We start from the raw sequence: 8,015 nt of genomic DNA on the forward strand, positions 1-8,015 counted from the left end.
ATGTTGGTTATAACTGAGGCGTGTGTCGAGAAGAACACCCAAGTCCTTAACGACAGGCACAGGTGTTATTTCCTTGTCAAAAAGTGTTATACTGAATGATGACAGTTTCTTTAAAAGTTGTGGTAATCCAACAGCTAGAACCTTAGTTTTGTCCGGATTAATCAAAAGAGAGTTTTTACAGCACCACTGAGATATTCTCGTAAGATCTTCGTTTAAGGCGAGGATGGACGTGGGTAATTCGGCAGGTGAAAAGGACAAATACAATTTACAATCATCAACATAGGAGGCAGATAGACAACGTTTAGGAACAGGAAGGAGGTCGTTAACATAGATTGTAAACAAAACCGGACCTAAAATAGAGCCTTGCGGAACTCCGAACTCAAGTGGGAGTACTTTAGAAACTGCGTCACCAATTCGAACGCACTGTTGTCGGTTAGAAAGGTAACTCTGAAACCAATCCAACGCACCCTGGGAAAAATCGAGATTTTGTAGCTTGGATAACAAGATGTCGTGTCGAATACTATCAAATGCTTTAGACATATCTAATAAGACCATGATGGAAACTTTCTTGTTATCCATAGCCTGGAGCAACTGATCTGTAACGTACAACAGAGCTGTTTCTGTCGAGTGAAGCTTTCTATTTCCGCTCTGATGTGCTGCCAGTTTATTATTTCTAATTAGATACATAGCCATACACAGCCATACACAGCCCTACATAGCCATACATAGCCCTACATAGTCCAACATAGCCCTACACAGACCTACATAGCCCTATATAGCCCTACATAACCATACATAGCCATACACAGCCATACACAGCCCTACATAGCCATACATAGCCCTACATAGCCATACATAACCATACATAGCCCTACATAGCCCTACATAGCCATACATAGCCATACATAGCCCTACATAGCCCTACATAGCCATACATAGCCCTACATAGCCCTACATAGCCCTACATAGCCCTACATAACCATACATAGCCATACACAGCCATACACAGCCCTACATAGCCCTACATAGCCCTACATAGCCCTACATAGCCCTACATAGCCCTACATAGTCACACATAGCCCTACATAGCCATACACAGCCATACGTAGCCCTACATAGCCCTACATAGCCATACATAGCCCTACATAGTCATACATAGCCATACACAGCCATACACAGCCCTACATAGCCCTACATAGCCCTACATAGTCATACATAGCCCTACATAGCCATACACAGCCATACACAGCCATACGTAGCCCTCTTAGCCATACATAGCCATAGACAGCCTTACATAGCCATACACAGCCATACACAGCCCCACATAGCCATACGTAGCCCTACATAGCCCTACACAGCCATAGATAGCCCTACATCGTCATACATAGCCATACATAGCCCCACATAGCCATACATAGCCCTAGTATACATAGCCATACACAGCCCTACATAGCCATTTATAAAATAACTAAGATAGTATGGGCGCTCTGATTAGGCGAGAGTAATGTTTGCATGAGAGTATGTAAACATCGTTGTGGCGTCAAGACGTTTCGCTTTTCGCGCGGTTATCATGCAGGCACGAATTTCAAAAAGTTTTGGAGTTCAAAACTCGACAAGTTTACTTTATTTACCCATTTCTTTGTCGGCCGAAACTTGGAAAATCCTTACAAAGAAGGTGTGTCAATTTCTCTTTGCTTAAGCTGACATTTTAAGCGAGAAAAATCCGTATTTTGAAAGCATCTTTTTGGAAAACGAAAACCCAACGAGAATATAGTTAAAAACCACTTAAACGTAGCGTTGTTAAACGTATTTCAGTATTTAAACGGTAGATATAGGCACATTTGTATCCCCTAAAACTTTTCATCTGTTCGGATTTCCTAGCTGAAAGTCTAGTGATCCGAAAATTCTAGATCTCAAATCGTCTTCCGAACAGATATTTTCCGAAAATTGTCGTTGGGTGCCCTGACTGATTACACGTGCAACACTTCGTGGACAGGAGTTTGCGACTGGTAAGAATTTATCTTTTAATCAGTGCCGCACAAAGAGTGTCTCGTATTTTCTCGGCAAAGTTATTTTATAAAAGCAATGGAAAGCTTATTTCCTGTGTTTGCATAGCCCGATATAGACACTCGAGGCGTTGGGAGAATTCTGAACAGTTATACAAACCCGTGACGAATCCCGACCCCTCTCGTGTTTACATGGAACTATGCAAACGGAAAACGTTTTCTGTTGCTTAAATATAGCTGTACATAGACATACATAGCCATACATACGCTATTGTCTTGATTTTCAAAGCTGTCGCTTTTCGCTAATAGTGGGCTGTAACATATAGCCTAGTAGTAGCGCAACCAATCAGAACGCCGCATTGATAATAGACCACTAGTTGCATTTAACAAATAGCCCTATAATCCCTTCACAACCCTACATAACCATACATAGCTCTACACAGCGTTACATAGCTCTACACAACCCTACATAATACTACACAACCCTACATAGCTATACATAGCCCTAAAATAGCGCTACATAGCCGTACAGAACTCTACGCAATCCCACATAGCCCTGCATACTCGGACATAGGGCTACATAGTCCTAAATAGCCCTGTGTTATCATAAGAGACTACATTACGAGGCTTGGACACCAAGAACACCAAAGTTAGAAAAATGACAAGAAACCCTCAGATTCAAGTAAGAATTAAAATATTTTATTGGGATCATGGGCTATTATTTAACTCTGACAAGTACCTTACAACTCGTTTTTGACCTTGCTTTTTTTTAAAACCTTTTTTAGCTAATAGTTCTTTTTCCAAACGTGTAAAATTATATGTTCGCTTATGTCATAGTAAAAGTAATAACGATTACATAAGGAAAATACAAAGACCTGTGGTTGTACAGTCCTGAAACCACAAACAGAATTTACCTGTTCAGGAGCTAGTTAAGCTTGGGATGTATTTATAACTGATTTGTTGGAAGTTTTGGCACGTTAACATACCTATTGTCTGTGCAGCCCTAAACAGCTCTACTCATCAACTCATTTACAGCCAAACAGCCAAGTGCAATCTTTTATTATCATACACGGCCCTGGAAACTTGGACACATTGGGTCGGTTATTTAAACGAAGTCCAACTTTGGCAGCGGTTTAGGAAATCTTTGGACCACCAAATCTCCTCCTTAATGGATTCTTTAAAGAAGACAAATGCTTTTCTTGTCCACGTTATATGCGGTACTGAAACTGTCACAATAAAGGGTGTTTACATAAAAGCGTTCACCAAACGAAAAATGGCATAAAACGCATTTTCTCAAATAAAACTCTACCTAAACGCCGTTTAAATAACTGACCCACTGTTTTACATATGGCCACACATAGCGCTGTGTCAATGTATCAATAGGCCAGTTTCAAAAATTCAACCCTACTATTTGTTTTCCCTCCAAAGTTTTGCACACGCATTGTTTTTTAATAGTTGTTTGAGAGAGCAACAATCACCCCCAAGAAAAGTTAAAAGCAATACTTATTCAAACTTTAGATAGACCATCCCCATCTTTTTTTCACTGAATCATTTTGGGGCCCATGCCTTAATTTTCCTGAGGATGTTTCTCACGTTATAGCGGACGTTTCAAAGAAGAAACGTTGATATGTTTTGTAAAACTGTAGCACGATTGTGGCAATATTTTGTCACTCAGGATCGATCAATACCCAAACGGATTTTTTTAAGGATTATTTTATAACTTAGTAGTTAGATTGTTGAATAAACCAATAATAAAGCAACTTTTCAAAGCCGAGTTAGTTAATCAAGCAACTTTTGGGCGTTCATTCTCGCCGTTTTTTCCCGCTCTGTTCCCTTCCCTACCATCTGAACTCAAGAATAATCGTGTGAGAAACCATGCCGACCAAATTATATCATAGGGAAGGAAGTTAGCCGAAAACACTCGTTGGGAGCACCTGATAAATAAAGCAAGTCTGGATTTGTTTTTCTGCCACCCCAAGTAATAAAGTATGTGGTTCGACTGTCAAATGCGAATTTTATAAATAACTATCCACAACCTGTTTTCCATTTCAACGAGTCACAACTACGCTGTGTAAAAGTAATCGTAACCCAAACGTTACAGAGACGACCCCTGGCGGCACACGCCTCTAACTTCCGAGGTTAGTGGAAATACCCCCCTCAGCCTCAGATATAGTGGCCTCCCCGCAAACGTTTTTAGGGGTTCGTCATGCGTTCATGCCCGAGGAACGCGTGACGAACCCCCTAAGATCGTCTACGGTGGAGGCTACAGACATGGGCCCATTTATATTTTAAAAAGCGAAAACAGCCGGATACAACTCCCTCCATCCACTTTTTCTATTCCGGTTGCACCAAGAAGAGAACGTTTTTTATATTTGTTAAAGTTCGCATCCTGGGTGGAACGTGCGTGGATAGCCCTTTCAACGGTTTTTTTTTTCTTTTGACATGGACCAGTAAGGATAAAATCTGTCAATACTACTAGAAAGATGCCCCAAAGTTAGTAAGACTGCCAAATTTGAAAGTGATATGCCATGTTTGTATGGTGAGGGGTAAGTTTGTCTCCTCCCCCCCTTCCCCCAAATAAAATTTAAAATCTCGCCATAAAATTTCTTAAAATTTCGTTTCTTTGAGAAGCTATATCTTGGTTAGTTTACAACAAATCACTTTCAAACCTAGTGACTGATTTAACTAATTCAAGGCGCACTTTATAGCGGAGTTTGCGGACTTGTCCCTTCATGAATAAGGTGAAGAATAGAATGAACAAAGAAGGGTCTATTGCACAGCGAGGTGTAGAATCACTACACTAGTTGCTTTCTTTAGTGTTGAATCACTAGTTGCTTTATTTAGTCACATCCATTGGTGTCCGCAATTATGCGGCGTTTTAGCGATCAAGATCTGATGATGTGTACCACTATGTGGGGTGTGGGAAAGTCAAATTACTAACCCCTAAGGAGACCAGCGAGGGAGTGGATTCCCATACTAAAACAGACATCTATAGGTCAGTGTCACGGAATTTATTTATGCACAGCTATAAGCGACTTTAAGTGAAACCAAAATCGGCAATTTACATCACTAAGGGAAAAGATGAGCATCCCCTTCACTTTTATGGGAGTGTCACCCCCAGGGTGTACATCTAATAAATACATCAATACGAGTATGCGATTTGGCATTAACTCTCCAGGTTCTTTGATGAATTGTGCCCATTGATATTCAACCACGAAGTCCAATAGATGGGTAGTGTGAACCTCTAAGGGATTTGAAAGAAAATTACAATTCAAATCTCCCAGTATTTACTGAATTTCTTAATACCTGGAATCTGTCGGGGTATGTAGGGTTATGTACGAGAGAGGATGTCCTATCAATCTCAGAGAAAAAGTGGCTGCAATATTTCCAAACTCTTCATTCTAATGAATCTCTTAACCCAGCCCATTTTCGGATAAATTAGAAGTGAAATGGTCAAAGCTAGTCTTAACACTTTGATGCCTGTATATGAAAAATTATTCAATTTCTTCCCTAGGTACCATGCCTCAGACCTAATGTGGTGGTCTTATTACTCCCATCTATGATTCGAGCCGGAGTAATAAACCGGCAAATTTCCGAGGTATATCTGTCTCCAGCTACCTGTGTTCGATATCTTAAACCAACGACTCCTCAAAAATGTCATGTCTTTAAATACGCGTAACAATTGAATCTCAGGTCGGCTTTTTTTTTTTTTTTAACAAATAACCGCACAGCAGAACACGTCTTTCCTTTACGTTCATAATCACCACGAAAAAATTTATGCATGCTTTGTCTGCACTTCAAAAAACTTTTCACTACGTCACCCATGTAGAGCTCCTGCACACGTGTACGGAAATATAGGGTTATGTAAGGGTATATAGGGCTATCTATAGGGTTATGTAGGGTTATGTAGGGTTAGGTGGGGCTATGTAGTGCTAAGTAGGGCTATGTAGGGTTAGGTATGGCTATGTGGGGCTGGGTAGGGCTATGTAGGGCTCTGTAGGGCTCTGTAGGGCTATGTATGGCTATGTATGGCTACGTATGGCTATGTATGGCTATTTATGGCTATGTAGAGCTATGTAGCCATACATAGCCATATACAGCCCTACATAGCCATACATAGCCATACATAGCCATACACAGCCCTACATAGCCCGACATAGCCATACATAGCCATACATAGCCATAGGGCTATGTAGGGCTATGTGAGTGAGTGAATGTGAGTTAAAACTTTATTTACCCACAGTAATTGTATCAAATAACTTTACATAAAGCATCTGTTCTACCTAAAAGCCGTGCAGTATTTAACTTACATAAACATATAGATATATATCTTAAAACTAAACTAAGAAAGATCGTACACAATGTTAAACCTTAGGATAAAAAACTTAAATTATGAGGCTTTTGTAGATAGCAAATACGTCGTTGCTCATTTCAGTCTGAAGGATTGATAAATCCACGGCAGAGAACGTTAAATTTGTATTATCAGCAAATGACCTTCTTATACTATGATCTAGTCGATTTGGTAAGTCATTAATGTAAATAAAAAACAAGAGTGGGCCTAATAAAGAACCCTGTGGAACGCCACATACGATACGATTTTTTACAGATGACAACCCGTTTACCACGCAAAATTACCGTCTGTCTTTTAGGTAAGGCTTGAACCAAGATGCGGTTTGACCCTGCACCCCATAGTCAGACAGTTTTTTCAACAAGATAGCATGCTCAACAGTGTCAAATGCCTTCTTAAGATCAAGGAAAATAACACCACTGACCATACCTTTATCAATATTAAGACACCACTGATTTGTCATATCTAGAAGCGCAATTACAGTTGAATGAAGAGATCTAAACCCAGATTGACGAGACTAAATAAGGTTATTTTCCGTAAAATAGGCGTACATCTGCTCATAAACTAATCGTTCAAAAACTCTGGCTATAGTTGGTAAGACAGATATCGGTCTAAAGTCATTTGAATCATTTCGTCCACCTGATTTAAATAGCGGAAAGACCTTTGCAACTTTCCAATCATCTGGAAAAGTATTTGTAGTAATCGAGAGGTTGAAAAGGTCAGCTAACGATAAAGAAATAACTGGAGCCGCTATTTTTTAAATCTTGTTTGGGATGTTATCATGACCAGTCGCCTTTGCAACATTTACTTCCTGCAGTTTTTTTAAACACGCCAGAGATCGTTAATTCCTTCAGTTCAAAAGAAGAATTAACGCACTGTTGGGAATCAGCTGGATCTACATCACAACCCACCGTAGGGATTTCAGATGCAAGGTTCGGCCCAACGTTTCTAAAGTGAATATTCAAGTATTCAGTGAATTTCACCGGATCAGATAAAGGCCCAGAATTTTCTGTCTTTAAATCATTAATCTGTGTCCCGTGTGCTGATGTATGGCTATGTATGGCTATGTAGGTCTATGTAGGACTATGTAGGGCTATGTATGACTATGTAGGGCTATGTAGGGCTATTTATGGCTGTGTATGGCTATGTATGGCTCCGTATGCCTATGTAGGGCTATGTAGGGCTATGCATGGCTGTGTATGCCTATGTAGGGCTATGTAGGGCTATATATGGCTGTATAGGGCTATGTATGGCTGTAAGAGACAGAAAATAAACGTTATATGGTGTGGTCTTCGGTGACCGCACACAAAATATCGCGGGCGCTCTTTCCCACGAAAAAGCACATGTTTTGTTATGGAGTTATACTGCATTTCGTTAGGACAAGTTTTCCTTTCCATTAAGTAGGCACAATAACTTGTAAGTATGCAGTATTTTCGGTTATTCGGTCAATATCATCATTGTAATAGTCGCGTTGTTGTTATTTCAGCGAATCTTTCTATTTCACGTGCAATTTGTGAATGGAATGAATACAAGTTATGTGCAGATTAGAAACGAACTAGCAAGTGAACAACTGATTAAAGTACAGTTTCAAGTAGCTATGAGTGGACGCTACATCATTCGAAGTTATTGATTTCAAGCAGTACTGTGGTTAAAGGAACGGA

Source organism: Porites lutea, chromosome 14 (assembly GCF_958299795.1).
Source record: "Porites lutea chromosome 14, jaPorLute2.1, whole genome shotgun sequence".
Lineage (NCBI taxonomy): Eukaryota > Metazoa > Cnidaria > Anthozoa > Scleractinia > Poritidae > Porites > Porites lutea.